The sequence below is a fragment of the Poecilia latipinna genome, unplaced genomic scaffold (genome assembly GCF_001443285.1).
Source record: "Poecilia latipinna isolate Pla-1442-1.1 unplaced genomic scaffold, P_latipinna-1.0 Scaffold4005, whole genome shotgun sequence".
Classification (NCBI taxonomy): domain Eukaryota; kingdom Metazoa; phylum Chordata; class Actinopteri; order Cyprinodontiformes; family Poeciliidae; genus Poecilia; species Poecilia latipinna.
Window position 1 is genome coordinate 20216 of NW_015116621.1, and position 8766 is coordinate 28981.

At 38.4% G+C, this 8766-nt stretch overlaps 2 long non-coding RNA genes across 2 annotated transcripts in view; both read left to right on the forward strand.

Moving 5' to 3' along the window:
- LOC106942043 (uncharacterized) overlaps positions 1 to 398 on the forward strand; it is a 20607-nt gene extending 20209 nt beyond the window's left edge. The window contains exon 3 of the long non-coding RNA XR_001423528.1: positions 388 to 398. This is a non-coding gene — a long non-coding RNA (uncharacterized LOC106942043). The remainder of the gene's footprint in view (positions 1 to 387) is intronic.
- Positions 399 to 2745: 2347 nt separating this feature from the next.
- Positions 2746 to 8766, forward strand: part of LOC106942042 (uncharacterized) — a 9372-nt gene continuing 3351 nt past the window's right edge. Inside the window, exons 1-3 of the long non-coding RNA XR_001423527.1 lie at positions 2746 to 2813; positions 5834 to 5955; positions 7490 to 8013. This is a non-coding gene — a long non-coding RNA (uncharacterized LOC106942042). The remainder of the gene's footprint in view (positions 2814 to 5833; positions 5956 to 7489; positions 8014 to 8766) is intronic.

The following is an 8766-nucleotide window of genomic DNA, read 5'->3' on the forward strand; positions in this document are numbered from 1 at the left end:
CCACACATCTCTTGCACCCGCACAACTCACTAAGCTAAGCATCACATACAGTGGAGGCACTTTCCGCAACAGAGGGATTGCTGTAAAGTCAATGAGACAACGTATCCACTCTCCATGTGCTCTTCCAGGAGAAAGCAATGACTAGATGGGTTTCCTTTGTCAGAAAATATTAACCAATTTAATTAATAAATTTAGCTTGCATGCACAACAAGAATAACAAAAATTTTGTGTAATTGACTTTGAATCTTTCTGTATGACTGGACTGAATTGACTTTTTTTTTTAAATGTCCTGGGATGAAATACTTTATGAATTGGTGCTGTATAAATAAAAATTGAATTGAGCATCCCTATTTTTAGGTTTTACACTGTGACTTTTTTCAATAGAAGCAAACAAATTTTTAGTGTTATGGGGTATGGCGGGGAAGTATATGAGCTAATGCTGAAAATATTTTATATATTTTTACTCTAGTATACCTTTAAATATGCAACCTACAAAGACCAAAGACTTAAAAGGCTGATAGAGACATGGGAAAACATGGACGGATGTATGGATGTATGGAAGGATGGATGGATATGGACAGATGGGTAGACATCCACATCCTTGCACAAATTTCTGGATTTTCTCATCCAGAAATGTGTGCAAGGACTAAACTCAGGATATATATATATATATATATATATATATATGATAGAAAAAGAGAGTAAAAATAAATGAAAACTATATAGGGTCAGGCAAACCTACGTAAGTGCTAGTCTTTTAACAATGTTTACAAAACTCTATCTGTTGTACCATGTCTTTGTTTTGAGGTTGCTAACTAGCATGAACCACACATCTCAGTAAAATGGAAAGAGGTCTGTAATTTTTCCAAAAACTTTCTTTAATGGTGGGTCTGTGCCTTTAATAAGAATGTTCCACTACTCCCACACCAGATGGAGTGCGTCTAGTTAACTACTGCTGACAGGGGGAAAAAAAGGATTGGCAAAATTGATGATATTTAAGTTTTGCCATTACCATCAACCTTTTTTAATGCAATGCTCCAAAACATACATAAAAATACTTAGATGGAAAAATGGCTAGTGTGTAGAGCATTGAAGGGAACTCACTGAAATGTAACTATTTTTAGAACCACACATTGTTCCCCGAGGCAGCGATACTCAGGTCAAAGAGTCATATCAAAAATCACTACTTCATTCAACATAGAAACCATCCGATTTTAAACTCTGGTACCTGCGTTCTTGTTCATAAAGTCGATGTGTCATGTAGGTTGCAGGAATTAGAGTAGGATCAATGTGCAGACAGGAGAATAGAATGTTCATATGAGCCATAGTTTAATGAAATAAGTCCAGAACACTACAAAACTTGAAACCCCAGCACATGAACCGGGGCCAACTGCTGTAGGTGCAACAGAGTAAGGGAGCAAACAGAAGGAACCAATGGTTATTAATGAGTCCAGGAAGTAGATATACAGAGGAGGGAGTGGTGATGAGAAAGAAACTTATTAGGGGAACTTACTCCAGCTGAGAAGGGAGCAGTGAGGCTTGATGAGGTAAATGGAAAAGTGATTAAGGCAAAACCAAAGAGTAAACTAGAAGGGAGAGAACCTAAATAACAGAAATAATTACAAAATCTAGCTAAATAAATCCAAGACCTAAAAAGAGAGACTAAACCAGGGGTGGACAATCCTGGTCCTCGAGGGCCGGTTCCCTGCAACTCTTAGATGTCTCCCTGGTCCAACACACTTGAATCCAGCAGCTGAATCACCTCTGGAGAACTTGACTGTTCTCACAAGAACAGTCAAGTTCTCCAGAGTCCTGCTAACGACCTCATTATTTGACTCAGGTGTTTAGAAGTACAGACACATCTAAAAGTTGCAGGAGACTGGCCCTTGAGGCCTGGAGTTGCCCACTCCTGGACTAAACTAACAGAATAAACTAGAATGAGAAGATAAAATAAGTGAAAAACAAACCCAGAAATAAAGTATGATCAAACTAAAAGACTAAAATAGCCTGGGACAAATGATGAAAATAAGAAAAGAAAAAACCAAAGCAGAAGTCCACTACTGACAGGATGCATCCCAGCACAGGTTTTGTCACAGTTATCCAAAGCTTGACTTTCATGCCTACAGCAATCTCTCATCAGCATGTAAATGTGTGCATGACTGGAAATCACTGATTTTATGTAAAATGTCTTTGAGGGTCCTAATGAATTGCTATATAAGTATGATGTCATTTCATTACAGCCATCTTTATGTCTCTGATCGAGGGATCTGCTCAGAATAATGCTAAATCACCTTTGACATTTCTACTCCATGTATCTGAGCACACAATTTCCATGCTCTGTCAGGGTCAGAAGCTCAATCTGCTTCATTGTCCAGGGTCATCAGAGCCCTCTGTAACTCCCCAGGGATCATGCCTAGCTTGTTCTCTCAATACTATACATTTCAGCACAATAATGTATTAAATTCTAAAGAGATGATAAACTGTGTGAAACAAATCCACATCCACCATGTTGTGTGGTTTTCCTCAGATTTCTGTTACATTCCCTCAGGGACAGTTCTCTCCATTCTTTGCTAAGAGCCACAAATACATCCCTTAAAGTCTAGATGCTAAATCACTTTGATTACACTGGGAAGCCTTTCATTCTTGTGACTCTGGGTCAGTGTGTGTGTGTGTGTGTGTGTGTATGTGTGTGGAATGTGGGAGCACTCTTTGTCCTGCTGTGGATTTTTTGTGTGCAGTACAGACTTTCTCCCTCTGAGCCGAGGATTCTGATGGAAGTGTTGTCAGGTCAGCTCATTGTCACTGAGGTCTGGGTGAGTGTTTTTTCACTGTTGGTCTGGAAAATGCTTTGAAAAGAGGTTTTCTCCTCAGTGAGTCACATAAAGTTAAGAATTTTAATGTCTTCTCTGTGTGTTAAGTCATTAGAAGCAGAACAGAGCGTCTCCTTGTTCAGTCTGTAGCTCAACGCACTCCTTTCAGATGATGCACATGTATGTGGAAAACACTTTCCAGCATTTACACCAAAACAAGGTTAGGATGTAAGTTTATAGTCATGTTAAAAAATACAAATAAAAAAAAACTGCACACCCAACCAGGGCTTGTGACTTGTGACATGTGGATTTTATATACAAATCCTGGAAAAAAAAAACAAGTAACTGTTTACATTCATTGCTACCAAGATTTTTAATGTAATTAAAAACTGATTTTTATGACTTATTGCGTGAACAAGCTCATTCACATGCTATTTTAATTTCATTTCTTATTTAATGGAAACACTGCAATTGCAAAATTGTGGGTGTTTTTGACACTGATGGAATATAACTAAACATTTATGCATATTTGTAATGGAAACAGGTATTGAGTTTGGTGTTCTTGACTGAAGTGAGGGTTTGGTCTTCTGGATGAATATTTTTGCAGTTTATGGGTCTTGTAAGGAATTAAAAGAGGCCTCAAAAGAATTTGAAATCAGCTTTATTTAAAACAATCTATCAGTGGAGGACCACTGCCAACATGTCTGGTGGTCTCATGGTCCCAGCAAGTTCACACCAAGAGCTATAAGATGCTTAATGAAGTCTCCAAAAATCCTAAAATGGGACCAACTCCAGCTCTTCTGGAATAATTTTATTTGGACAACTAAAACTGTTACTGTTTTACTAGAACAGAGGACATGTTAGGCATAAACCTAAAACAGAATTCCAAGACAAACCACACATACCAATTGTAAAAGCATTAGCCTAGTCATTGGCTTCTTATGTAGTTCTGCTTCATTCTCATCTACAGTTGAGTTTCAGTTGAGCTAACCAACAAAAATAAGTAGAATTTGTGAATGATGATGCTACTTTTTTTTGCATTAATTTAGAGTTGTACTCTGCCCATATAGGGTTTGGCAATGGCTGGGGAAGAAGTGAACAAAGCCAGTCAGTCAGTATTGGGCATGGTTCCAAATACTGAGCTATTAAAGTTGAAACAAGAGGAAGATTTAGCCTCTCCCCATGGGGAGGCTTACAGCAGACACCATTTCCAGTAAGCTTCATCAAGATGGCCCTTTCTGAAGGGTGTGTTGCGACATGCAAATGGTCATATTTACGTAAGACTACTGATTGCAGTAATCATATACATGTGATTGGTGGCCTTTACCCACCTTAGTTAAACAAAAATAAGGCTGAGACTGCTTGTGAACACCTTCATGTATCAGATACAACTAAGATGAACCCAATTGACTCACAGGACACTGTCAGCCTGTGCTGCAACTCCGTACTGCATCTTAATTCAATGTATGTTCACCCTGTTTTATCTTAAAACAATATTCAATTCTTCTTAAATAATAATGAAACAAAATATTCACACCTGTGTCACACACCTAATTTTACAAATGTTGTACATGTTTTTATGTTAATGTTTTGTTTTATATTTTAGTGAAATATACAAAAATATACACACAAAAAACTAATCGGAAATATCATGACCTCCTTGCAGTACCTCGGTGACCCCTATATGGGTCATAACACCCATGCTGAAGGGCTTTTCCCTTCAGCATGGGTTTCCCTCTAAAATAAACAACTAGAGTTTGCTGTTGTTTCATGGTAAAGTGGCTCTATACCACATGTCCCATCTCCTGATTTGGGAGTTTTGCATCGTCCCTCAACGGTCACATGATCAGAAGTGAGCATGTGAATTCATAGCTAATGACAGACTTCATGAGAAAACCCAGTCCTGTTTGATGATCAACTTATTTATTATGAACATCTATTCCCCTGTTCTGAATTTTAAAGATGAATAGATTTCTTACTTTCCCTGCCCTTTGTTGCCCTCAAAAGGCCACATGCCCTGGCTGCCTGCCAGACATGTGTGGGAAGGGGAGGTGGGGGCAGCAGCTGGATGAATGCCACACTCTGAATATTTTATGAAGGGGTGGAGAGTCAAAGATGTGCAATGGTGGATGGTGTCTCAGAGTGAAGGGAAATCTAAATGATCTTGTTGCTGGCATTGTTTTGTGTTGGAGAAGCAGAACACAATTAATGGATGGCACCATGTACAGCTGTGTTAAGTGATGAATTAGCACAGTATGTTTTGACTTCTTTTGCATGGATTATTATTATTCCATAATTGCGCCACTCAGGGTGGCAGCCCGTTGGAGTAGCACTGTTATTTAAATTTCCCTTTCTGATCAATAAAGTATTTTTGAATTTGAATTACTGCATCAATGCAGCATGGTATGGAGGCTCAGGTTCTGCTGAGGTGTTCAGGAAGCCCAGCTCATCTATGCTGTTGGTTCTGATGTCTGTCATCCACAACAGCCCATACACTATAAAAAATATTTTTATTCTCTTTTGGATGTATTTTGTTTGCAAAGAACACAGTGTGTAGCTTTTAAATATACATTCTGTTTAGCTCATAAGTTCAAAGTCAACAATTTGTTAGGCCTACAACTAGCTGCCTATATTATTGATTAAAATATATCTTATGATCCCAAAAGCATTAAAATAATAATCTGATGTCTTTTTATTTATTCATACTTTAATAATATTTTGTCTGTATTTTTATGCACAATAAAACTGAATTATTTCAACAGTATCTCATTTAAAATGGTTTCCACCCTGAAGACTGGAGCATCATTTCACATTAAGGCGCCTGAATTCAAATGGGCCAATCAGCGTGCTGCGCCAGGCTCCCTAGTCTTTATAGCTCCACATAAGTTTCACTTTGGACTACGGCATCAAGCAATCTTCACTTTTATCAATTTGTTTCTATTTTCTTGCTCAACCACAGCTGGTCTTCAGTTACTTCAGTAAGAAAATAATCAAATAATCTAAATTTGTCTATTTATTAACAGTGCTGTGTTGCAGACAGCAAAGGTCCCCGCCATGCAAGGCGTGATGATGCCTCAGTATTGTGGAAGTGCTCCAGTTACAGCAATACAACACCTGGGAGCAAGTCCTACATTTCACCTACAAAGTAAGTGAAATTTAATCCCTGTAAACTAATTCAAATATCCTATAGAAAGTAATTGGAATAAGCCGAAAGGAAAATGATAAAAAGTGGAAATGAGAACGGAATAATTATTTACCTTATTCTCCGTGAAAAGATCAAAATGATCCCACACGGGCAGGCACGTGCAGGGGGGGCTGGGGATGCTTCAGCACCTGTCCCTCTTGCTCCTTGCCCTGAAGTGCCATTTTGGTCAATTTATTTATTTATTTATTTGGTATTATTATTATTATTTTCTAAGCCCTCTTCTGATACATGATAACATGTACTAAAATTATTATTATTATTATTATTATTATTATTATTATTATTATTTAGTTTTTTTTTGTTCACAGAGTATGAAGTTATTTTCCCCCAATTATTCAATGAATAATTTTCTAAATTAAATAACTCATTTTGTCTTGTGAACTTAGAAAGTTATTTGCCAAACAAAATTTTATTTGCACTCATTAGAAATCTTTTGTTGCGATTTTGGGCCCTGCCCACGATGTCATGTGAGAAAAAATTTTTTTAAGCAAAACTCAGTAGGCTTTTGTCACGATGACATTAACAATTCAATTTTTGCTTTTATTTTTATTTATTTTAATTGATTTTTTAAATTTTTTCTGCAGTTCCACGTTAAAGTTTGATGCAGCTCTGCTTTCCTGAATGGACCACCTTCATCTCCACTGCAAGTGTAGCAAACAGGCAGCTCTTTTTATAGATTACAGTCCACTAAAAGGTTGCATTGTGTCCTTGTTTATATTTTTAATAGTGTAATTCTGTAAAGACAAAATATGTCTGGTGGTCTAGCTCTGATTTACATATTTTGCTAAATTGCAGTTTTGAATATTTTACTTTAACAAAATAGACCTGCAGAAAGAAATTACTAATTAAATATCTCATATATGCATAGTTGTATGCTTTAGATTTTCCTTAGCTTTGATTGTATATCTCACAATTTTGTAATTTATCATTGTTTATTAAACTCTGAAAGCTGTGTGGCTTTGTTAATATTCTGTCCTAGAATGCGGTTAGATGTGCCCTTTTTTTGAGCACCTGCCCCTTTAGTGGTCTCTGCACGGCCCTGCACACGAGAAAACTTCCTCTTCCTTTGTTGATCCATGCGGTATTCAAGTACAAGCCAAAAACCAAGACATAAACACTATATATTGAGGATACATGTTGAACACTTTATGCATTCTGGGCAAAACTCGTGGACATGTTTGTAGTTCTAATCTCATTGAACCGTTCCAGCGCTTGGCAGGGCTCACAAGTGAGAGTAAAGGCTGAAACAAGCTTCATGTTAGAAAATTAAGAAATTAAAAAGGAAATTAAAGAATATGATGAAAAAAGGACTCTACAATCAAAATTCCAATCTTCAGAGTAGGAAACAAGCAACAGTCCTGCATCCTGTGGAAGCTCAGAGCGGAGACCTAAAGCTGAGCAGAGTTTGTGCATTTGATCTTGGGGTAGCCATGTTTGTGTTCGGTGATGTGTTTAATGTATTTATCTCCTTTAGCTCCACAGACAATGCTCTGATGCCCAAAAGGTGGAGGCGAAGCTGTGAGGGATACACAGACCTGGGCACTTTTCTCAAGTCTTCTAGGTAACCCTGAATGATGCGCCACCTCCTAAAAAGAAAGTGGAGGCAGCATTCCCCCCTGACAAGGAGCCTCTTTGACAAGTTGCAGATGATTCAGTTTAAGACAAGGCAGTACCACCTGATTGAGTTTTTTTTTTCTTTTCCTCCTCTTACTGACCCTACCTTACCGGGTTCTGATGCAGGGCATGTTATATTCAGGTCTAACCGCATGCATGGGTAGTTTCTGTCTCCTGGCTAAACGGAGCCGGTAGAAGGTGGAGAGCTTCATTGCAAAGTCCAACTGAACTGGGAACTCTAACACTGCAGAGGAGGTCCTGGAGATCTGCACAGCGCTATCCACCGCACCCCAAAAGCCAGCCAGGACTTTATGTGCCACATCCAGGACCAGAGGTGAATGGGACTTGTCATTTCGGAGAGCAAGAACACTGTCAGCAGAAGAGGTGGGTTCCTTGATCTTGTTTTGGAAACTGACACTTCTGTAATTAAAATAATAAATTAATAACTTTTTTTTTCTTCCACATGACTCTTTGCAACCAGGACTTTCATCAAAGGGTCCATCGCATGTGACTACCATGGAATATTCACTATTGCTGCCGAGGCTGGCGGCTTGAGGGGTCCCTGAAGGCGGGACAAGATGCATAGATTTACTTTTTCAAGTCTGGGGACCAAGGACTTCTGCATAAACTCTCAAGTCCACCTGTGTGACAGTCATCCGCAGCTCGCCATCTTTGGCTGACCAATAAACCGTTCTGCCAACATCATCAACACCAAATGTCTGTTAGTGAAGTTCCCAGGCCTGGCAGACCCATTTCTCCTAATAAAAACAACAAGAGACATCAAGCTGGGAGAGGAGATCTACGTGGACCATGGGGTGAGGCAGCACTCGTTTAGGGTTGGAAGGCCAGGGGACGATCTTAACTGGATGGGTGAGGTTGGCCCACCTCCCCCCAAGAGAAATAGTTTAGTCTTATTTTTACAATGTTCTATTCAATAATTTATCAGTTAAAATTTTGATTTTAATTTGTTTGACTGTGGTGTTGCAGTAAAAAGTTCAGTGTTTTAAGTTTTAGTGTTGTAATTGTTCTCTTTTGTGTACTCCAAAGTTCAGTATGACTTTAAATTGTGTCTTTGCAATTAAAATTTTTTGTTTTGTCTTGTGCTGCTGATAACCCCCCCAGACCCCATTTTTTCCT